Below are 25,523 nucleotides of genomic sequence, written 5' to 3' on the forward strand. Positions count from 1 at the left end.
AGCTCAGCTCCCAGTGCAGCTGTTTTCTTATGATCACTCTGTTTATTTGAGGACTCTTAGCATGATTTAGAATGCTTGAATTTCTATTGTTGCAGTCTCATCTTTAATGGGGTTGTCATGTTTCAGTTTTCTTGTAATTTAAAAGAAAAGGTGGGAGAAGCAAGTGATCACAAAACAGTAGAGCCCATCGTATTGGAATGAAAAAGGAATTCATTTGCATATCGTATACCCAAGCAGTTATGCTCAGGTTTGTTTTCTGGAAGAAAAACAAATCACTGCACAAGCTTTCCCCCGCCTCTGTTAACATACTATTCCTCTCTTTAATTGTTTATTTTTCACTTTTAATATAGATCAAGGATCAAATTGAAAACTCATGCCCAGTATCCTGTCCAGGCAAGAGATTTAGCCTTGGTTCTCCTTATAATTTTGCCAGCTGTGATGGGATAGTTTGCACTTCCCACATTCTGTATAAGCAAAATTTGTTTTCCTCCTTCTATTTTACAGGCTCACATTTCACTACAAGCCCTAGGTGTGCATTCAAGCTTTTGATGATGAGCAAGTTTATAGGGCAGTGAGATCACAAGCTTAGAGAGCTTTTTTTTTTTTTTTTTTTTTTTTTTTCCTTTTCCAATGTTCATACAACTCTGCTGCTCAGTTTGCTGCTGTCTCCTATCTGTGAAATGGTAAAATAATAACACTAATAGAACTGAGCAGTATTTTACTGCTGTGGGACTGCTTCCACGCTGCCTGGAAAAAAGGAACATTGTAGTTTATTATTGTGAAATCATGTGGGGCTACTGCAGGGAAATCTAAACTATTTCCATAGTAATTACTGGTTTCTGGCACCATAGCTATAAATAATTATGCTAGTACTATGTAAACTACCTGCCTTTAGAATAGTGACAGTTTCTTAAAATGATTATTTCCAGTTAAGTTACTATATTCCTCTATTAATCATCTGCCTTCTAACCAACATTTGCTGTTTCAGAAGTGAGCTATTTAATCAGAAATGCAATTTTATATGCATTTTGTATAATTTAAGTTAGATAAAGGATAATGAGACTTCTTGGCACTTTTTCATTATGTTCTGCAAAAGAGAGATGCAGTTTGTAACTCAAGGTTTTCCCTAAAGCCACTCATAGTCTGGGTGTCATTCAGCTCATAATTTTAGTCATGTAAAAGAAAGACATCCAGTACTGGCCATCCAGTTGCTGGAAAAAAAGACAGTTATTTCTCAAAGGAGTTCAATTTTCTGTGTTTCTGTGCCCTGCTTGTGAGTGGAGCCAGAATAATTAGCCTAGAGTAGAAAACCAGCTCAGTTTGGGGAGGAATCCCACTTTCTGTGTCACCTGGTGTGACCGAAGCGGCACCCAACTCTGACAACTTTAGGAGGGCTAAGTGTGACCTTCACCAGCTTAAGATGAACTAAACTAACACCTCCATGACGCCTTTATCCTAAGATAAGCCTTTTATTTCCCCTTACTCTGACCTCCAGAGCCCATAAAATATTTTTCCCATCTAGCTACAACTTCTGATAAGGAGTGCATGAGGATATCAGTTTGCTCAGTTGGTCAGCAGTGGCTAGTCAACTGTAAAGCTATTTACACAATATCTTAGGGGTCTGTTCTCAGATCAGTGCACAAACAGAATTCCCATTAACAGTAATAGAAGTTATGTGCAGGCATGGAAGTAAAGAAACTCCCTAATTAGAAAGAATGAAAGCTCAGACTGTTGTGGTTCTGAAAGGCAGTGGTGCCCATGGTTACTTTGAAATCAAATGAACACTGGAACTAAAAATGAAACATTAAACTCTTGTAAAATGGGGGAAAAGGAACTTAATTTTGGTGTATTATGCAGCCCCACATGCGGCCTCTTCATGAAGATGTGTGCACATTTGATTATCTTGCTGCAAATGCCTACTTTATGAACGTCTACTTTACAAGGTGTATTGGAAAAAAAAAATACATGGACCTGAACATGTCTTCTATGGTAAAAGCAAAAGAAAGAAAACCTAGGGAATTTTTGCTTGAATCTTGGTAGTTCCCGGCCTGTTCACTGTCGTCTCCTGATGCTGCTGGCATCCATGCTGGATATAATGCCTTTTGTAAAACCACCAAGCATCACTTCAAAGTTAGGGCCTTTTATTTATTTTTATGCCGACTATTTGTTTGAGCATGCTTCTCCAGAGCACCACTTCTGAAAGGCTGCTGACATATGATTTCTTAAACCACTCATGGCCAATCTATGGCCCTTTTTAAATATTTTAGTTTAAGTAGTTCTTTTCCCTCAGTAGTGTTTGATGGGTACTTAGTGTATTTACAGAATACAGGCTTTGCTGCTTACGTTAAGGAAGCCAACTGCTTTTTAGTATTCTCTTGTAAGACTGCCCATTTCTATTGTTAACCTAGAAAACCTTATTTTGAAGACCATGCTAGAAGACTGAATTAATTTTGGCTAAATTAATCTTCTGTGCATATGGGTAACCAGAATTGTTTTCCAGATGAGGTCTCACCACTGCTTTGTAGATTAATAGTATTAATACTCCTCTTGCTCTGCTAGAATATTTTTCGAGGTACCGTAGGTTTTAACCTTCTTTGTTTCACAGAGACTTTATATTGGTAGCTTATAGTCATTCTGTGCTTGAATAAACACTTACATTACAAACTCTTTTTTGTTTCACGTGCTGAAAACCGATGAGCCCGCAGCTTATAGCAGAAATTCTTGTTATTCATCTCTAAGTGCATGACCTTGACTTCTGTGTCCCTTTTCTTTAGATAATCAGTCCTCAGAGTAATCCAGTTTGTTCATGAGCCTCTTGTGCAATGATGGATGGTTCCTAATTTCATCGTCTTTGGGGGATGTGTTCCAGTTTGGAATATATGGCATGGAATACTGTACCAGTATTATTAGCGGTACTAGTAAATGAAACCAGTCCTATAACTGATCCCTTAAAACTGCCCCAGTTAGCTTGTCCTGATGAGGTAGCTCCCTTCTGAACAACCTATGGACATTTCCCTTTAAGCAGTATCTCAGTGTTCTTACAATTCTTGCTTCCCTCCCCAGATTTTCTATTTTCATGAATAGTTATGCACACAGTACTGTATTGCCTTTCTTTGGACATTGCTGAATTTGCTTATGAACTGTCAAAAATTTCCACTGAGGTGTTTGAAATGATTAGACTATCGGCAAAATCTCTTTTTTGGATATAGGCTGCTCACTAACTCTTTCCTGAAAATATTAATGTGAAGATTGATTATTTGAATATTTAAAATCTGAACCACTGGTTATATTGCTATGTTCTTTCCCTACGTGAAATTCTTAGAAACATGTCCTGCGCAAATCTTACTACTACACATTTGAAAAGTGTCCTCATAAATATTCAACAATAGCTGCATAAGCTCTTCTGTTTCAGTACATGCAACTGCAGGAAACTTGTTCTGTTGTACTAAGATGGCTAGCCTGTCTGCAGAAAGCACAAAACAAACCATTTAGAAACAGTCAAGTGAAATTTTCATTAAAAATTGTCTATGAATGCTTGTGAATAATGTTAACAGTATTAATTTCACTACTTTTGAGCCACTAACAGGAATAATGTAATAATGAGTTACCCCTATAGAAAAGCTTCAGTTTTGTTATATCCAGCACTAATTATGATTTGAACAAACTTCTAATTTTTCACATAATTTTGTTAGGGTTTTTTTCCCCTTCAGCTGCATGCCTAAAATGCTCAGGGTGTCAAATGATTTGAGTGCATAAAGCTTTATCTGAATAATGTTTACTGCAGGGAGTTTGTGGTGAATGACTTACCAATATTCCCTTGAATTTATCTTAAAGTTTGGAAACTGTCAGTCTTCAAAAAAATGATTGGCGATGATTTTGAATGAAGTTGATTATGTATTCCTATGGGGGTGTGGGGACAAAAGATTAATCTGGACCAAATTGACTATGGAAGATGATGAAGGCAAAGAAACCAAGCTTTTCAGATGAATTAAAATGGCTTATCCTGGCAAAAATAAATTCCAGAGCCTGACAGGAAAGGGAAATATGACAAACTGATGTCTAGGGACTTTTTTATGAGAGCATAGGAGGAGAATCATTTTGCTTAATTGAGATCTCATCTCCTTCATCTGCTTTGGGCTAATATGGATTTCTATGGGGATCTTTAAGTTAGCACAGTGCTTGTTATCTACCTTTGCTCTAAATTTTTTTCTGTGGGTCTTCCTTGACTTTATTAAGGCCCATTTGAGCTGGAAGTAAAGAATACTAAATCAAGGGACTTGTGTTTGGGAAATCTTGGAAAGAAGACCCTAAATCCTGTCCTCTATTTTGACCTCAGAAGCAGCTGAGTGGTAAACTGAGGGGATGAACTTCAGGATCCTGCTGGAGACAAAGACATGATTTCTTTTTCAGAATACTTCCAAGGAAGGGTTAACGTTGGGAGAACTGGATAACTGGAGTGTTACAAGGTGCTTCTGGTAGTTTTCTAAAGAAAATGCCTTTATTTTAGCAGTCTTTTCACAGTAGGAGTAGAATTGTTAATCAAAACATTTGCCTTTTTTATTCACTACAAAATCAAATGGTTATGACTAGATCTGTCCATCACTAATATCATTCCTGTATTTATAGTGGACATGGCTTCCTAAATACTTGAGTCTGCTTTCTCTACTACTCTTTAAAGATCTTTAAAAAATAGATTATTCCCAAGGCAGCAAAATACTCTTTAGTTTTTGGGGAAAACACTTCTCTAATCATTAAAGCTATATTCCTTGAACCACCAACTAGTGTTTGCTTTGGTTTCTCCGATATTAGAACTGAACAAAACTTTTATAGCCAAACCTAGGAGTCATGCCTGTCTGGGGAATCTTAACACCTTCCTGGCACATACCCAGATTCTTTACCAATGCAGAGAGTGGCCAGAGAAAAATAGATTGTCAGAAGGGGAAGGAGGAGCTATTCAAGCATCCAAGGGGAAGAAATAAACAGTAAATCAATGTTTTCTATTTTACATGCTTTGATCACACCACAGGTTGTCTGTATTTCATTAGCGAGTAGAACTATCTTTATTTATCAATTTATGATTCATTTAGAAAACTTATCAATTGTGTTCCCTTAGCCTCCATGGTCAATGAGGGGAGCAATGGGTAAATCCCCCACGAGACTGAATTCTGTACTTTAGACACCTATTTAAATAGTCTGAACTTTTTGAGAACTCAGCCTTCCCTGCCTTTTTCCCCTTACTCTGCAGCAGCAGGACCTATAACTTCACTCCTAGCCATTATTTCTAGTCCTTTAAACTTTACAAGCTAACGTGTTTCTGGGATTTCACCAGCCCTGATCTCTCTAATTGCTCTGAGCAAACACTGCTTGCTCCATGCTGTTCGTGGCACTTTTAATGCTATGTGAGATTAACATTTCTTAGCCTTTGCAAGGTTTGTTTTTGTTCCTCTTTACTTTTCTGAAGTGTGACATTGTTGAAGGGAAAGCCATGATAAAGACTTTTTACAGCTGTTGCTGGGTTCTTCTGTAGTACAGCCTTGAGGAAACGTTTCTCTTTTTTTCCCTCCTTGATCAGAACGTATGACAATTATCTCCTGAGAAAGATTTTAGAAATTACAGTTAATATAATCAAGTGGCATATTTGCATTTAGAGCCTTCATTGCAATGGATATCTCCGTTCTGTAAACATGTGAAGAGGTAGGTAATAAATCAAAAAGCTGATTGTCTTCACATGAACTGCAGGAAATGGTTTAGTCCCTGGTGCTCTCTAACAAGTTTTGCCCTATGGTTCTTACACTGCATTGATGTAGTCCTGGCCCAGCAAAGTCGGAGCAATGCCTTTCCTTAAGGCCCTGCACAATATTATGTCATGTATATACTTGTGTATGTATGTATATGCTTTGGCAGTGCCACAGCATGCCCACAATGCCACACCTCAGTGCACCTTTTGACACCTCTTTGCCAAGTAATTTGCCAAGACTACTCTGTCTGTAGTAATTCACGTTAGCCGAAGACTACTCTGAGCAGCGGCAATTCTTTGCTGTTTTCTTGGCTGCAAAGTGACTGATGCTCCTTCCAGCCCCCGCGCTGAGCGCAAGCACTGACTTACACTTTCTTCATCCCTTGTTGTGCTGCTCAGGCCACCAGCACCATCCAGGCTAAAATTACCCTTTACGCCCTTTCTTGCCCAGGCTTTTCAATCACCCCAGCTCAGTGATGCTCTTTTCTTCAAGCCTTGGTTTTGTTCTGCGAGGCAACACAAAAGCAAAACTATTTAGCAAGGTTGTAGCAAATGTGTGCTCACACACTTGGTTGTGAGTGTTCAGAAAGCTCAAAACTTGGTCAGTGCCCTCTGACCCAACCCGTGCCTAGGATTAGGCAAGGAGCAGGGCCAGGACACCGGTTTGGTGGTGGCACCCCCGCTGGCCTTCACATCACCCAGCTACCTGTGCCAGGCACTCACCTCAGTCTCAACTGCGGTCACTGTGTGTCATATTTAATGAATTATTCAGCATACACAGCCCTGCAGCCTGGCATGGTGGTTCTTGATTTTTTTCGTATCTAAACCACTTCTATAATCTTTTCTATTCCTTTTTTTTGGTCTGTCTTTACATGACAGATGTTTAATGTGACTAAGATGATCAGCTCATAATCTTTCAACATGCAAAGAGTGTTACCTTTATCCCTGAGCGCTGACTGCCATTATAGGAAACTGCTGTCTCTGCTTCTTTCTCTGTATGTTCTTTAATGTAGATTTCTATACGCAAAAAAATAGGGGATATATCATATGGACTTTACAACATGCCCTTATCTGGGTCATCAACACTTTAGACTTCAGGAGTGACAAGGAGCAGCAGTAATCTTTGCTCTCTTACATGAACAAGCCACTTATGGCAGTATGGTGTGCAATTCTTGGGGTTTTTGAAGAATTCATGGTCTCCAACTACAGAAAGCACAGTCGAGTACGTTTTGGCACACTCTGAGAAATAAAGGCTCTAAGTCTTTGCAACTTGCTATGTTAGAAGAGACTGGCTGTGTTAGGGATCTGCACCCTCGCGCCAGCTGCAAGGGGAGGAAACGTGTAACCTTGCATTAGCTTAGTTCAGTAATGAGAGAATGATTCTTAATCCTCCACTCAGATGCAAAAAAAAAGTTTGGTCTGAGGTAGGAAGAAAAGACTGAAACTTTTACCCCTGGGTTTATTTGTTCCTGCAGAGTTTGTAAGCAAGTGAAAATCACACTCTATACAGGAAAATGTTAGGAATCTGGCTCGGTGTTTTAGGATTCATCTACAACATGTATATGAATCTTTAGGCACTTCTAAACATGCTGGCCTCATTTGCAGACTAATGGAAGAAAATAGCTGTTTATAATTCATTTTTATGTTTACTGCATGTGTTGAAAAGCAATCAAGATTTTTCCTTGATGAAAGTTAGTTTTGGATGGATTTTCAGATGCTGATGTTTCTAAAACACTGCATTTTGTGACTCTGGTGGGACAGACCAGCCAAAGATGTTATCATGTTATCCTGAGTATCACATCCACACACAGAGAATATGATTCTTTTCCAAGTGCAGTCATTTCTTGTTATAAGTGTATATTAGAAATAATGTAGGGAATAAAGACTACACTGTATATATTCAAAATATTTATATTGATAGTAGGTCTTTGTTTCAATGATCTGTATGATCGTATTTTACCTGTGTGCATTCTTTCTCTCCGCTAGACTAGAAGTTGTGTGGGGGAGTTGACCTGATTATAGATAAGGCATTATAAGGTACTGGTCCGAAGTACCATGAAGTACTCTTTTCATATTAACTACTAATTCTCCATTGATTCATTGCTGGAATCAGTCTGGCACACATAACTTCTAATAATTGTGTTAGGCTGCAACGGTGCACTGAATGCTAACCTTTTGGTAAAATTGGCCCATGCTTTTGTATTATATTTATGAGGTCAGCAGCAGGTTAAAAGATGTCTGAAACAGTTTGTTCTAGGTAGAAATTTTGTATCTGCTAAACGCATAATCAACCCTGCATAGCTATGCTATTGCTATTAGGGCATGTTAGCTTCACTGGAAGCTCAAGCTTGCAAAAGCTTACATTTTAATGTTGTGAAAATCCAGCGAAGATTTTGGCAGATCCCTTCCTGTTTCAGGTGATTCAGTTTGGGCAAGAGGATCCTCTATAGTTCTACTTTCCTCTAAACAATGGGCACTTCCCAAGAACAAATGATGGATTTTGTCATGGAGATCAGGGCAGGCCATGGAAATAAGGCATTTGCAACATCTAACATTCAGGCCCAACTTTGACCACTTCACGGAAGGATATTGGGGGAAGGGAAGAAATTGCCATAAAATATCAAAAGTGTTGGCAAAAATTGTAGAAGTATGATTTTTCTAATACCAGAACAATATAATGAATTGGTGAGAGCTCAGAGTGGGCAATGGCAAAATAGTACCTGTATTCAAAAACTATGGGGTGAAGGAGGTATGTGGAGAGGAACAGAGAGTGATCTGTCTAATGCAGAAGTTTTAATTCAGTACCATGTAAAGTCTTGGAACTGATTTTTGTAGAAAAGTGTAATTAAGGGCATGGAGGCAAATGGAAAGAATAAAATGCAATGTAGTTTTATCAAAGGTAGATTGTGTGAGACTAATTTAATATTTTTTTTTGATAAGATAACCGACTTCTTTGACAAGGTTAATGCAGTGGACCTAATCTATCTAAATTTAAGTAAAGTGTTTCCTACAGTGTCCTGTAGTAAATTGTTATGTAGGATGGAGATGATGGCAATCAATATGGCAATGAGGAGGGGGAAGAAACTAAAAGGGAAACCGCAACAGCGTATAATCAGAGGATAATTAACAGGGTGGTGACTAGAGGTTTTCTTTAAAATGTTCAGGATATTCTGCTTGGTATGGTGATTTCAGACTGAATAGTAGACGAGTGTACTTAAAATGTACTAAGATGCATGCTACAAGGTTTCTAACAGCAAAATAAGGTGGTGTAGCATTTACGGAGGGGACAGAGCTGGGGAGCAGGAGTAGAAGGGGATAAGAAGCCATGTTGCACGACAGCCTCCCTGTGCGGGGCTGTGCCGGGGGTGTTGGGTGACCCTTGGCTCTGCTGCCCCAGTGCCGTGCGCCTTCCCGGGTCCCTTTGTGTCCCCTCAAGCCCTGCAGCACTTCCCAACCCGTCACACCCCCAAAACACCCAAACAGGAGCTGGATTGGGAGGGTCTCAGCCCGTTCATGCTCACATAAAATGTATTTATAGCAAAAAATCCCTAAGCTGCAACCCATTCAGGCTTTTCCTCAGATATGAAAGTTGCATTGGGCCTCTGCTTCTCCTCTGCTCTGCCTCTGGGGCACAAATCTCCAACAAACAAATATTCAAAAGAAAAAAACCTGACTGGAAATCCCTGGGTGAAAAGTGTGGGCACGTATTCCTTCAGCATTCCCATTCCTGAGGAAGATTATGTCATTGTACGGGAAGACCTGGGTGGCCTTGTGGACTGAAGTAATAGAAATGGGAGTGAAATTTAAGAGAACAAAATGTGAAGTCATGCGCTTGGGCACTAATAACAAGACTTTTCAATTTGAAGTGGTCATGAAGCATAAGTATATCGATCATGGGATGACTAAGAGTTGCTAGGTTGATGTAGCTGTGAAAAAGATTAATGTGATTCTGGGGTGCAGGAGGAAGGTATTTTAAGTAGACATAGCAAAGTACCCAGACCATGCTACAAAGTAAGATCTTATCTTACTGTTGGGTACAATTCTGGTCACTTATATTCTAAAGGACCTAAACCAGAAGAAGTACCAAGTCCTAAAATGCTAAGAAAGTTGTAAATCTGTTGCAGGTGAGGGGGTTAAAAGAGCCTGTCATGCCTAACCTATGAAACCAGAGACTGGTGGTGGGGAGGGGCATATGTTCATTTTAAATACTTTTGGGAGGTCCATATCAAGGAGAAAAAATACTTATTTAAATGAGAAGATAACAAGCACAAGGTGGAGAGTTATGAATTTGTCATAAATATATTTAAACTAGAAATTAAAACATTTGTAATCATCAGAGCACTAAAATTTTGAAATGATTTTCACACAGGAAAGCCAACCCTTGATAGTTTTAAGACAAACTTTGAAACGCTCATGGAAAAGAATCTAAGACACAATAATGGTGATCTTTAAGTTAGAAATTAAATCTTGTGGTCCATGGAAAAATTCAGATGCTTCAACATAAGTGCCTAAAGCCATCGTAGATGATCTGCATTATCCACAGGATCTGCATGGGACTGGCCTCGATAACAGGTTATCCTGTGTTATCCTCCCCCTTCTCAAGCGGCAACTGGAAGCCACCAGTGTACTGCAGGCACCTAAATGGCTCTGGAGACATTTTGGCACTTGTTTCCCATGGGGGTGACAGATTTTCTGGAATCTCTAAAGCATTTTGAAAAGAAACTTGGTCACTGCTGATTGTCTTTGTTTGAGACCTATCTACTCTAAAGATTTTTCTGGTTCCCTATGGCAGGAAGAGAGGACTTCTCTCTCTTTCTCTTCCCTACTTTGTGTTCCCCAACGTGTAATTTTGTTTCGGGGAGGATCTGTTTTTCCTCTTTTGTATCAGAGATTGGTCTTAGCCACAAACATGGAATGTGTCGGTATTCCTAAGAGTGTTAAAATTTGCTCCAGATTTAAGCGAGATTTCAAGAAAAGAAGGAATTTTTTCTTAAATAAAATTAGCTAGCACCTTTGGGATTTCTTTGCCTTTCTCTGAAGCACAATGCTTCATCTACTTTCTGTGTCATATGGGAATTTTATGTAGTGATATCCTGGCTATTCTGTGGACCTACGAAAATGGTGGTGTTATTCTTTCTCTTGTGTCCTTCATCTGGCACATTCTGGTCCTTCTTGCTGTTGATCCCCTGTAGTTTTTTGGGGGGTTGTTTGTTTTTTTTTTAGTACTATACTGAGAAATGCCTTTGCGTATGGGGAACAAATGAGATGCCGATTCTAAGGACATTTCAGGACTGTGCTTGCAGACTACTGGGCTCAATGACTAGGTAGTCTGAACTAGTCTGTAGTTCCAGATGCATGAGCCATTTCAGAAGTCACAGTTCAAGTATGACATTTCCATACCCTGCTGTTGGTTGTACCATAACCTGGTGGAAAAACTGACAAAATAACTTGACAAAAGGCAGTTAGAATAACATACAAGGAAATACACTTCTCCCCTCAGGAAGAACGGATTGTATTTAGTTGTGATTTGTGTTCTTTGTGATCCGAATCTAAATTCTTCATGACTGTTATTACTTAGTGGTACTCTTGCTGTCTTCAGTATGTTTGTTGCCTCTGCTGTGTTTTTCTGTAGAAAACAACTGGTAGCATTCAGATCACTCCCTCGTCATGTATCCGTCCTAGTGCTGTGGACATCTTGACATTTGCAGAGTCCAGATGTCCATCTGCCTGGATGATGCTTTCAGCATCAACATAAATACATTCATTTCTCTTCTTTGACCTTGTTGGCAGATGTCTGTGTTTGTGTCTCAGGATCACGCAGACTCCCTGCCTCGTGTCATTGTCAATCTCTTGATTTCATCTGATATTTCATTCACTGGAAGCTGCCTAATGTCAGTATGCTAGAGAAATTCGTCAAAAGGATGTAATCCACGTAACACATCCAAAGCCTGAGCCCAGAAAGGTTTAGGCCAGGGCAAATGGTGGAGAAAAAAAAGCTACCAGACTGCACTGCCCACAGTCTGAAACTTCTGAGACCTTGGTTTATAAAAGGGGCTCTTGCCCCTTCGCATCATTAATGCCCAGTTGTCCACATCCAGGACAGGCCTTTGCTGCTCTGCCTTTCCTGCCTCCCTGTTCCTGTCTTCATCCATGTATTTTGGAAACAGAAGGGGTTGTCTCCCACATACGAAGCAGCTGTTTCCCACATAACTGTTCCATGACACAAGTACATTAAGTAGGAGTTATGCAAATAGGCTGATCATATCCAAGATGCAGTGGTCTAAACCACAGCACCATATGTCTCATTGATATAATGCTTCATTCTGGTGATGTGAATGCAGTTTCTGAATCAGAACGAAAAATTATAGCTTCTCTAATGCATAGTGCGGTTACACATTTCATCATGAGTGCACAGAGGTCATGTGAGCTCTGTGTTTATGTTCCAGCATGTTATATTTTGGATTCACTCCCTTGCTAATAAAAAATGGAATATATCAACATGACCGCCACCAATCTGAGTCTAAAATTGATACAGTTTGTTTTTGCTTGTAGAGTTTATGTTCTCGCTGTAGTGTTGAAAGAGCTAACATGGGATGATTTATAACTGTGAAAAACAGCATTACCAAATACAAAAGATATAAGCTGTTTTTACATAGGTCAACTGGCAAGAGGGAAAAGTGTAATGATACTGGGTTTTATTTCTTTGGGTCTTAAATTATTGCTTCTCAATAATCTTAAACATGTCAAAACACCAAAGACAAGAAATTTAGAAGTACAGATACTTAGATTTACTTGCACAATAATTGCCTGGAAACTACCTGGAACCTTGGAAGATTTGTGCAAGTAGAATTCGTCCGATTCCGGTTTGTTGACAGTGCCGGCCACGATACTGCAATAACCGTCCTCACCTTTCTGTACCTCTACTTGGAGCAGAATTGAAAAGGCACAAAAGTCAAGGGAACATAGCATATTAACATTTAAAAATAAAAGGCTGGTTTGGATTCAAGGAGAAATTGAGAGTAGGCCTTGTTAGTCAGGACTAATCATTCCATCCTTTTTCGTAGCATCACTTTTATGATGTATGTATTGGAGCCCTCTCTGATATTATGTGAAGCAGAATGAGATACAATAAGCTTTAACGCTAATTTTAACTTTCTTTAGTTTCCCTTCCTTAATTTTCCTCTTCCAAAACTAGGCTGGACTTTCCTAAACCCATTCAAGTTAGTCTTGGCTGAGGCTAAAATGTTGCATAAAACCCTCATTTTTTAATCCCAAGATCATCTTGTAGATACTATGTTATGACCCCTGAAAACTTTTATAACAATGGATGAAATTTGACACATTTTAAACATCATTGTAATAACATATTTTACTACTTCCAGTTTCACTTGCTTTTGAAATGTTAGCAGTGAATTAACTTCAGAAGTTTTCTTCTGCAAGGACTCTGGTATTATATGTTCCATAATGTAATGCACAGGCCACCGTTTTCAAGGTCATTCTATGCCACAAGTAAGTGCAATTTATGTATAATAAAATATCTACTCCTTATTTTTCTTAATAACCAACTTAGTAACGGGTGAGGGAAATTTTTGTTGTAGAGGCCAGAAGTATGATGTCAGTTAATGCAGGTGTTTTAGTGATACCCCATTTATTATACACAGCTCTCCTGAATGACAGAAAAAATGTGCAAGAAATAGTGTCTAATGATTCACCTATGCAGCACTTGAGAAATATTTTAATGTTGACTAGTAGCAACGTCAGCAGGCAACAAGGAAAACATTCATGAACGATGACGTTTTCAAACATGCCAGACTGTTGGAAAGTAACGCGTGATTTTGACTCCACTCACAAGCATGAAGAGTGATGGAGAAAGCTGTTCTCCTTTCACTATGACCTCCTCTAATGCTTCTGATTTGTTACACTATTGTTGTAGCATTACACTCATTTTGCTATATATTAAACTGATTTGTAGCGTTTGCAAGAGCCTGGTCTATTCACAAAAAATGATCATGGTGAGCAAATATAAGGCAAATCCAATATGAACTTCCTAGACCTATTAATTTGCTGAGTAGGTTTGGATGCTTTCCTAATTACTACTTAATGTTTTGCAAAAGTCATCAGAACCTGCTCTTACATCTGTTGAGTGCGTGATTGGATAGATTTAATTTTAAGATACAAAGTGCATGCGCGAATACGTGCTATTTCAATCTACCTTTCTGTAAGATGGCTCAAGGCTGCCAACTTTTTTTTTAGTTTTGCACCATTTTTTGGCTTTATTTGCTGTCTTTCTTTATGCCAGACATGCATCAAAAGTGACATCTATCCTTGATCTTTCCATTTGGTTTTATTGAGAGTTCAGAATATTTTTCATTTATATTATTCATTAGTCTTATTCAGACATATTTATCATCTTGCAAATATCCTATTTTTTTGTTTTTAAAGCACTTGTGTTAGCCTATTTATGGATGAGCCAAAGACTCACTTGGCCAATTGGCAAATGCCAGAGAAAAAAGAATAAAACAAACATAAAAGGAAAAGTAAATCTAGTGATTTACATTTGCTGTCACAAAATTCACCTTAGACTCAGATATGGCTTAACTGATTCTTGTCAACACATACTGTATTATTTCAGGATTCATTTTTGTGCATGATTAAGATTCAGGGTGTTTTTACTTTAGTGTAATATAATGGAAGCAATCATACCTGTTAGAAAAGAAATGCAGTTTTAGAGCTATTAATTGAAAAGGTAAAGAAGTGGAAAATTCCTGCTGTTATATTCTGGCACGCTTTTTCCTAGACCTCAAGCTACAAGTTTATCAACAGCTAAGGGATCTCTTTGGCTGGGGAAGACGTGCAAGGCAGGAGATGGGAGAGGTTGCCGAGGGAGATTGGTTGGTTTGGTTTTATTTAAATGTGGGGCTAAAGAGCTCTATGACCCTGCTTCCCTTGCCTGCATTCAGGAAATAATGTTGCATGTAAGGTAGAGGGTTAAAATGCAATAGGGCAGCAGCTATACAACCTAGAGGTGCCCATGCACAGCTCAGTCCCGGCAACCTTTGCTGGCCGCTGCCCTTCCCGCGGGGCCAGGAGCAGTCCCGGCAGCCGCGGCGGCACCGCACTCCTGCACCGGCACCGCACCAGGCTTTCCTGGTTCGTATTTTAGCGAAATGAGTTAATAGAGTTATGCCAGCTTACGCCAGCTGTGCTTCTGGCCATAGACTATATAAATACACCAGCGAGCATAATGAAGAGACCACTTTTGCTCAGATGTGTACGTACACTTCAAATTCAGCAAGAGTGGCAGGAGTGCTGCAGAAGACCAGATTTCACCTTCAACGCTTATATGCACAGATACAACTTAGTGGTTTTGTCCTCAGCTTTGGAATTTCCATAGTTTTACAGTAAATAATGTTCAAGAGATGGAAGAGCATCCAAAAAGTCCAATTTTGTGAGACTCGTTGTAAGCTCTAACCTTGAGCTTTACAGGTGTGTTTCCTAGTGGAAGGAAAGCCGCAGGCTGGTACCACCATCTCGCTGGAAACAATGGGGAGAGTTCTTGTTCATTTGGATGAAAACCTGTGACAGCGGAGCTGAGGTGATTTGAGTTTGATCATCTCTGCTTGTTTTTCAACACACACTGCTCTTTTGCTGTGAAATTCAAAGACCATTTAAGCATATTATACCATTATGAAATTCATCAGCATTTAACTAAAAAAACAAAAGTGTTACTGCTTTTGGAGATTGGAAAAGATGTATAATAGACCATTTTAAGTGGATTATTTGTATCATTAAGGAGGATTGTTATGCGTTTTTCAATGAGCAAACATACTGGAAGAATGGAATTTGATGGTGAAAGAACATTTGCTTAACAGTAATGCAGGTGTACATTTGCAGAAAGATGGTTACTTTTACATGATGCTGTAGACAAAAGCATTTGTAGCTGATACAGGTGTCACACAAAGCCTTTAAAAGTGCTTTTCTTGGGTTTTTTTTAGGATGGCTGAAAGGAATTTTACACCTCTTTCAATTTTGCAATATACCTTTTTCCCACCCTTCATAATAAGTTAAATTACTCCCAGAAAAAGATTTATACAGTTGCCAGGTGCTTCTCTACATTTTTCAGTCAATATTCAGTCTTTAAGCCATGACTTGAATGGACCACCTCTCCAGTATTATGAATGGTAATTTAATCTCCATCCTCAATCAACCATGAGCCCAGAAGCAAAGGCTGCCAATTATGTTGAGTTGTACCAAACTATGCATAATTTTCTTTTAGACATACCACTTGTCATTGCTTTAATTCTTATTTCTTTTGTCTTTGGCACAGGAGAGAATTTTTTACTAATTCAAGTGTTTCAAAATGGAAAAAAGCCCTACATGGATGGAGTAAAATACAAGTATCAGATCGAAACAAGCAATTCAGCTATAGTGCATAAAATGCATCCATGGTAGGAAGTAGACAGCTCGAGCGTGTGCCTGTAATTCCCAGTGGGAGACAGGCATGTGAAAGGGATAGACCACTTTGATTTAAAATAGTCTTAATCAGTTTTGTAGCTCAGTAAGCCTTGTATATTTGGATTAAGGCAATCTCATTTCTTGAACACATTTTACTTATTACCTAGCTAGTTCGGCAGTAAACCTGCATTCTCCACTTGTCCAGATAATTTGATTGGGATATAAACTTGCCAGTAGACTCATACTGAACATTATGAATTTCCAGGTATTGACTGTAGGGGTATGAAGTGTAACTTTTTAAGGATAAAAAAGATGATTTAAAAATTTGCTTTCTGTATAAACAATGGCCCTTACAGAGAGACTTCACCCTTTCTTTGTTAAAGTGATTAGTCTTCCATTACACTTCTATGAAATATGTGGGTAAGATATGAAGATAATGGCAAGATACTTACTTCTCCAAAACATATTTATACACTTGGCAAATGTTGGATTAATTTTTCACTCATCAACTGTATAATGGTAAAGAGCTGCAAGACTTTATCTTGAAAAGCTGAAAATCTGTATAATTAACTGTCCTCAGGCAAATACCTGCCATCACAGTTAAATGAATCTGTGCTAGTGAGTAGCTAGTATAGCACGGAGAATTGTGCCATCAAATTAATATTGCAAATACTTAAATGATGTATCTTGCTCTTTCAACTGCTCAACAGTAAATGATGTTTTTCCTAGGGTATCGGATGGCAATGTTGTAACCCAAAACACAGTTTACAGGAAACTCTAGCAGTGCTCATAACCTTATTTACTTTTATTTTCAGAAAGGAAACAGAGTGCATCTGTAATTGTAGAGTCATGTGTTAGGTATTCAGGAATGCAACTTCAGGGAAATCCACAGCCACAAGGCAAATGGGTGTTGTATCATAAGGGCACAAGCAAACAAGATCAAAGCAGCGTCATGTTAATTGAAATAACAAGACTTCATTGTCAAAGTCAGCTGTGAGCCACCTTTTACCCTGTAGTTCTCGTTCTTTATTAGAGATTTTCAAAACAAATACCCAATTCAGGCCACTCAGGGCCAACCCTTTTCTCTAAACATAGATGTAAACATCTTTTTATGCTCTGGATGTGCAGGGCATTGTGCTCTGATAGAAGTGGCTGTACCCTAATTTACATGTTATTCAACACATACTAAATCCATGTAAATAATATGATCATAGCTAAGTCATATTGAACTATATCTCTGCATAAGAATAAATAACTCTTTCCAGTTTACAAAAAAGCATGGCTTCATTTTTAAGTTATTACAATGTTCAGTGAATCTTTATTTTTTCTTGTAGCAACTTCTTCTCCATTAAAGACTGTTAAGCCCCAGAAACTGGATCAGCTACATAGCAGACTCAGTAACAGTAAAGGAAGTGCTGTAAGCTTACATCAGACTAATTAGTCTGAGGGATAAAATAGGGGGAGAAACTTTTCAGGTTGCTTTGTGAAAGGCAGTTTGCTTAATTAAGCCAACCACTAATTGTTAAATATTTTTCAGGCATTAACAGAGCTACGCTGAGTGTAATTAAATTTTGATTTTAGTGGTATTTGCAGGGATTAAAGTCACAATCTGCTGAGGCGCTGAGGTTAGTTAATATTCACTTCACTGCCACAGCTGTCCTCCATTACATTACAAAGGACAGGAAAAGAGACAGCAGAATAGGGTGAAGTAATGAGAAAGCTATTCATTCATTTGAACCAGCTCCACACTGTACAGTCTTGTACAAATGGATCTGATCTGCATGACACACAACTAGGCATTAAATCCGATTTAATTTGGTACAATAAAGGACAGCCTAAGCTCTAAATGCATTTTTATTTTTATACTTAAGCTCTATGCAATGTATCAAAAAATATAATCATATGATTATCATATGATTCCATTCAAGTGGTATTTCTAGACTTATTAGCTCTACAGGAGTCCGCAAGGATTGTAAACCAATTCCTGCTAAGCCGTTATTTGTCCCGTGTGTGGGTGAATGAACCCTTCACATTTCTGGATTGTGAATTTTTGTCCCCAGTGGAATATTTACTGGCAGGATCACTGTTTTGAAGGTTTAAATGCAGCTTTCTTTTGCATGTGAGTTGCATAAGGGGAGTCACGCAGATGGAGCAGATAGCCCATGCCTCCAGACCCAAGGTATGCCATAGCTGCCACACCAGGGAGGAATTGCTGCTGGTGGTTTTCAGCACTGAAACTACTTCATTTGCAGGGATGCCCTCTAGTAACTGCTAACACTGGGCTTGGGGTTAGGTTCAAGAAAATGCATCTTGCCAAGAAATGCCAAAGTCAGCAATTAACACACATCCCTACAAAACTATTTGTCTCTATCCCATGAAGTGGCTTGTATGCTCTTTATTGTATTATATCCTTCCTCTTGCTGTTTCCCCAGAACTGCAATCACCATTATGCTCCTCAACCTATACCTTTAAAAACTGCCAGTATTAGCTTATAGGAATAAGACCTAATCTCTCTCCCTCTTAAGAACATGGCAGACAGTCCCTAAGTCCCCAATGGGGGTCACAGTAATCTCCTTTTCTTGTTGATGCAGAGGGTCCTCCTGGGGAACGGTTGCACCAGTGGGAGATAGGATAGCTGTAAGTAAGCACACCTTTATTTCCTGTTGAGAGGTAGATGTCATGCCAGTTACCATAAGGTCTCTGTACGCGATGGTGTCTGGCTGTGCTTCAGTCACTCCATGGCCTGAAATGGAAGGTGAGCAAAGGAACCCCATGGCTGTCAAAACATTTGTCCTCTTCATCCTTTTTCTTCACGTTTTCTCCTTGCTCTTGTTCTGTTAATATTCCATTTTACTTAATTTTATTTTCTAATACTGTCTTCTGACAATTTGTATCTCACTTACCTCTTGCCATCTGCTCATCAATCCATTTCAGGTTGAGTATCTAGGTAAACTTTAAAAATGCAAATGTGCAGTGGCATGGTCTTCTTTTCTATGGTGTCTTCCATAATGTTCAACTAGTCTAGTTCAAGTTTTTAAGGGGGCTGTTTTTATAAATGCTAATGAAAGCACTATCACATAGAACTCTAATCTCAAGAGTATTTGATCATTCCCAAACCTTCAAGATCCTACAGGCTCTTTCAGGAATCTTCTTCCAATTGTAATTTCCGAGTCACAGCATATTGAGAGATGACTTTTCCCTGCTAATCCCTGTACTTTTAAAGAACATCATTTTCTCCATCCACTTATTCATCTCGTGCCTGAATTTAGGCAAGGGTACTGCATTTCCATCATACAAACCTGTTGTATTAGAACTGGATGTTATTAGAAATTGCATTTGCGTGCAGTGTAATGCATCTCATTATATGCTTCAACTAAGTACTCGAGGAATTATTTGTTTGAATAAATTTATGGATGCAGGTAAGGTTTCGCAGGATGAAGGCCCGACACTGGAAGCCACAAATTCAGTAATATAGCCATGCTTTCAAACCAAATGGAAAGTGAAAAGAAATAGTGAAGATGACAGTACTTGTTCAAATAAATATTGCTGATAATTATAGCAAGGAGCATGGGAATTTATCCAAAAACATGAGAGGGAAATGGATTTATGTTTAGATATATTATATTTCAAAGTTTTCTCAAGTACAAAGGGCTCTCTGTAAAGAGGATCTTTTCACTAGCTATCTAACAAGACATATTGAAGAAAAATGAATATTAGAGAATATAATTCATACCAGAACTATATAACATAAGTAAATGAACAATAAAAATGATAAATTGGGCAATAGAAAAGATTACAGAAATAATGCTTTCACATATTGGGCATTCATTAAATTGACTTTCCAGGGTAATTACTTTAACATTTCTACCTCTGATTCAGCACAGACTTTCGGATCATTAAACTAGATAGTAAATATTATGGAGATTCAGGACCAGCTCTCGCAGACCTGTTCCTGGAAATTCAAGAGCCATGTGAAAGGCTTTACTCAAGGCTGAGTCTCTTTTGTAGGTCCAAATGTTCTTGACTGGAAACTCAATTCACCAAGGGCATTTTCCTGTCTCAGAAACTGTTCTTTTTATGTAGACTAATAATCTTTAGTCTTGTGCAAGAAGATGTAAAGGGCAATGTCTGTATGTATAGGCTGAAATAATTTTAAATTGTATAGTAAAAGTGGTAACTGTTTAAACCAAAGGTATGGTTCTCATTTATAGTCTAATTTTTGTGTATTCTGATAATAGCTTGAGGCCTGAAGTGAGGGTTGATTAAAGCACTGCAGTAATGCAAAGTGAGAAGAAACTCCTGTTGTAAAGAACTTACTAAAGTTTCTCTCTGTATGCTCTGGAGAGTCTTCCAGGTGTTAATAGGAAAATGACTAATTCCAGAGACACCTAGAATTGTCTGTGCATATACTTTCTGATTGCTGGTGGAGCTGGAATTTGCTATTGAATAGATCCAGTTAGTAAGTGCCTGTACAAATTTCCTCTGGAAAATGTTGATGTTGCTGATCTTTCTTCTAGTAAATGATTCTCCCCTGTAGTTATGGCCCCGTCTTCCTTAATGCAGCAGTCATCCTCTCTGACTCATTCAACATATGTTGGGGGTTGTGTGCTGTAAGGACTTCAGAGATTTACAGCTTGAAATTTAGTCTGTGGAAAGTATTCTTTCCATTTTCAGTATCCGTAAGGATAAAAAAACTGAATTTACGCAGTCTTAAAGTAGTACTTTTTATTTATTTCTCTCTTAGGCTACTATTAGGCTCTCTTAGGCTACTCTTGTGGCAAGGTAGTTTTCCTTTGGCCAGAGCTAGGCAATAACATAAACCCCACCAAGATCCCTCTTATGGGAAGTTTTTAGCTGGATTTACAGGTCTAGCAAGTGGGCTGTTCAGGAAAAGCTCGGCTGAGAACCTGAGCTTTAGGATTATTCTCTATAAACCAATAAAGCAGAGCACACTACTTTTTCCTTATCAGTGAGGTGCTTTAAAACTTTCCAGACTAAAGATGCTGCTGTGGATCTGGCAGCCTGATGTTACCTCTCATAAAGGTACACTATAAGAGAGTGTTGCTTATCACGTGTTGGATGCCATTGCTTTGTAAGGTGACAACTGAATGTCAATAAGCCAGAATAGAGAGTAGCATGTCATAACTCAGCAACTTCATTCTGGAGAACAGAGTGGGTACCTGGTTGTTAAAAAATACTAATTTCACCTATAAAATTTAACAAGGCTACCCTGTCAGAAGAATTGCTGCTTCTAACTGAGGCACTGAACCAGGGATGTGTTAAACATAGGCATAACTTGAAATAAGACAGACCTGATGATGTCCAAAGGACAGTTTGAAATCCTAAAGCTAAGCAGATACTTAGAGTTTTTCCAGACTGGAACTTCAAGGCCTAATTATATTATCCAAGAGCAGATTTACGTGGAAACCTAGGGGGAGTGGGATAAAAGAAGTCTGCCCAGTAGTGCCACAAGATGCATCACTCTCTTCTTGTTACAGGATGTTATGCTCCTACATAAATTGCTATCACAGTTCCTATCTAAGCCTGTTCCTACCCAAATCCCTGATCATAAATAAAAAGTTAAGCATATTAATATACTTTTGTAGGGTCAAGTAACCACTTTTCAGTCAATTCAATTAGAAAATGATTCTCTTATTGATCTACTTTTAGAATTGCTTTCCCCTTTCCCCTCCCAATTCCATTAAATCAAAAATATATCCTATCGAGACTGAAAATTTCCAGTCTAACAAACATTTTGGAGATCTTCTGTAGCTTAGTCTCTTCCGCTTTTTTTTTTAGAAGCTATTTAATTTGGCATGACTACATACATGGATAATGCCTTCTATACCATCTGAAAGGGCATTTTCAGACTGACTCACAGTAGCAATGCGGAGTGAAGTAGTGCTTTTGATTGTATGGCTATATATCAGATGATCAAGCTGTCATGTTTTAAAAAGGTGCCAGACCTCAACTGAAAACTATCACATATTGCATGAAACATAGTAAGTGAACAAATACAAGTATATTTTCTACAGCAAAGGTAAGGAAAAGCAAACTTTGCTGATATCATTTTGAATGGGTGGTGTTTGCAATGGACTAAGAGGTCATTGACTGTCATTTACTGTCACTCAGGAGAAGAATGTGAATGGAGCTGCTGCAATTCTGTGTCCCATAAGCTGCAGCTGTGTTCCCACAGACATTCCTCTTAATGGCTGTGCTGGCTTTAGCACTTCCTTAGTCACTTTTTTCTACCTAATGTAATCCTTATTCATCACACAGTCCTGCAGAGGTACCAGCACAACTGAGAAAGAGTACACTGGGAGAAAATGAGCCACCACACGATGTGGAGGACAAGGAAAGGCAGGAACGACTCACCAGTGACAGCTTTGGGAGACATGTCAATAAGATTACAGCCTTGGTGTGGGTAAGAATGAAAAAATTTAGCCTATAAGTGAACACATTAATTTTTATTTTGCCTATTGTATTTTTTGAAGCGTCACCTGATATGTTCTTTGTAACATCTATCTATCTACCCATCCATCCACCCATCTATCTATAAAATAGTAGCATTTATAACTCAGTCCACAAAGACTATTCCATTTCCTCATATAGAAGTCAAAGTAGAAATGTCATTTAATTCAAAACTCTGTATAGATGGAGTAGTGGTGACTGTGATAAAATACGTACTGAAGTCATATATATTTGCAAGACTTGGATGTAGGGCAAGTAGGCTTTGATCATGAGTCCTGTGTTTTTTCACATATAGCAATCTCTGCTTACCTAAACTCATGCGTTACTAGAAGAGCGGACACCTAACCTTACCCTCCGATCAAGAATAAATGTGAAGCTGGGCTTTTTGTAATGCTTTCTCCACCTCAGTCCCACCATTTCAGTTTGCTCCCAGCCAAAGAGAACTACTGTGATGGTAACATACTGAGGTATCCCCCTTTCATGGCATGGTGGTCTAGTTCATTTTCAGCAATTTGACATTTCCTCGCCCTCTTTTGTTAGTGGTCTACTAGAATAAATAAATAAATCTGCCTTTAACTTCAGTCACTGTTAAAATAAAAACAGGTTGGGCTCATGAAATAATGCTGACAAAGCAATTTGTTCTAAATCAAGACCTGCACCCTGAGTCATCAGAACCAGACTGGCTGTAATTAAGTGATATTTTATAACAGAGTGAGTGAGGAAAAGAAATGAAACTGATCTAAAATATTTTTTGTGTATGTAAAATGAATGGATGTACTGATATTTGTTAAGTCTCATAACTGAAGATATTTCCTATTTCCTTTGCTGTCCCTCTGTGCAATGTAAATGGCTCGTTTGACCCAACCCATAGTGAGCTATGCAGAGCAGAACGTGTATCATAACATGATGCTTTCTCTCTGTTCATGCATATGTTGATGAACACTGAAATAGTCAACAGTGAAAGTATTTTCTCTATTTTGGTTACTAGTGTAGAATTCAGCCCTCTTATCTCATGCATTCAAGTAGCATTTGAATTTAGGCCCCTATTGAAGCAGTCCTTCTAAAGAGACTTTTGCATAATCAGCAGAGAGACGTGTTTCTGGGAGGCTCCAGGAGATCTGGTTTGACCAGCCTGGGCTCCTAATCTCCTTAACTGAGGAGGACGGAATCTCCTTCAGGGAGCTGCCAGGATACCCAACTTCTTTCCTGTGAGCAGAGGAGGAATTAATTCCCTTTAAGGGAACAGCTTCTCTACATAGTGGACTGGACCCCACTCTTGAACAAACAGATCAGTCCATGTCCTAGATGATGTCGGGCTCTCTGCAGGCTCAGCTAGGGCAGCTGAAGTAGCCACTCAGGGTTTCGTTTTTAAGCTCTTCCCTTGAAACCAGAACATCAAGCCGAAAGCTGAGATTCTGCTTACCTGAGGAACAGGTTTGTGTCCCACCTTCCTCTCTGCCTCATATCCAGGCATTACCCCCATTCTTGCTCACTCCCTCTGACTCTTTTTTTTTTCCTGACAGACGGGAACCCACTCCAGATTTTAGAGGGAAAAAATACTGCTCTGCGATAAAGATTTAGATGAGCAAAGTTGTAAGTGTGAAAATCACCGAACGGTCGAGGGAGACACTCTTTGACCCTAGAAGGGCTGATTATAAGATCAGCACAGAAACATAGATTTTCCCGCAATTAAACCTTAGAAGCCTTTGTTCATTGTGTTGCTCCAGCAACAACAATCTAACGAAAAAAGAGAAAACTGCCAAATGCACTCAGGGTGTGTGAAAAGGGAGAAAAGTGGAAGAATGGGCAGATTTACATCAGAAGAACCAGATTCTCCACTAGTGTAATTCTATGTTGCTTTGAAGTCCATTGTCACTGAGACTTTGGCCCCAAATCCTATTTAAAAAATAAATCAGGAATCTTAGGAAATGATTCGCTAGGGCATAACACATATTTTCCCCTTTAAAACACTGTAAGGGGGGGGAAAAAATGAGACAGCAGGCTACTGAATGTGCTTGGTGCAGAGTGCTCTGTCTCTCCGAAGTGTAGCATGAGTAATGCAAGGTTACTGCAGTAAGTACACATTTCTTATTGGATATCAGAGAAAATAGGTGTGTAAAATCCATGTAATTTGATAGCACATACATCACCGCTGCCCCTGGGAGTACTGAATCATAAAGCTACATATTTAGCACAGTAAAAGAATATTTCTCATCTTTTCTCTGAGAAAATTCTATGGAAATGAGTGGGGGAAGGGAGGAAAAGCTTATAAATCAAGTATTAAAACAACAGGCAAACTGTAGAGCTGCTGCGGAGACACAATGTATATCCTTTTTTTCTTTTTTTTATTCCATGACATTTTATTTTAAGTGCCCCTCTCCCCTCAGTGTTTTTAGTACCAGTGTTAAATTACAGTAGCACTCTTATGGAAATACATGCGAGATTCACATGAATACCAAATGCATTCATTATGATCGGTGCTGAATTCCAAATGAGAAACGCTTCTCTCTTTTTTTCCCCCCTCTCTGCGTTAACCTTCAAGGCAAGTCAACACATTTCAAACATTCCAGTCTGATTTTAATTCGGAAAACAGTCTTAAATATACCACCGACGAGCCAGATCGGCTCAAAGCTGCGAGGGACGGGGGCGAGGAGGAGGAGGAGGGGAGGCAGGGCTGCCACAGCAAGGAGACACTGGGAGGGAAAGAGAGGTGAAAATGAGAGCTAACATCAGCTCCCCTGGGGTCTGCTGTAATCAGCAGACAAATGGTCTCTACTCATGGCGTGTATTCATTCTGCAGCGAGGGGCTGCCAACAAGAGCCTTCCTCTGTCTGTTTGGAAATACAGCGCTAGCCTTCCT

At 39.0% G+C, this 25,523-nt stretch overlaps 1 long non-coding RNA gene across 1 annotated transcript in view; it reads left to right on the top strand.

The window, feature by feature from the left end:
• The window catches only part of LOC112992392 (uncharacterized), a 68,581-nt gene that overhangs the window by 38,425 nt on the left and 4,633 nt on the right, over positions 1–25,523 (top strand). The window contains exon 9 of the long non-coding RNA XR_003261521.2: positions 22,472–22,616. This is a non-coding gene — a long non-coding RNA (uncharacterized LOC112992392). The remainder of the gene's footprint in view (positions 1–22,471; positions 22,617–25,523) is intronic.

The sequence above is a fragment of the Dromaius novaehollandiae genome, chromosome Z, assembly GCF_036370855.1.
Source record: "Dromaius novaehollandiae isolate bDroNov1 chromosome Z, bDroNov1.hap1, whole genome shotgun sequence".
NCBI classification, from domain to species: domain Eukaryota; kingdom Metazoa; phylum Chordata; class Aves; order Casuariiformes; family Dromaiidae; genus Dromaius; species Dromaius novaehollandiae.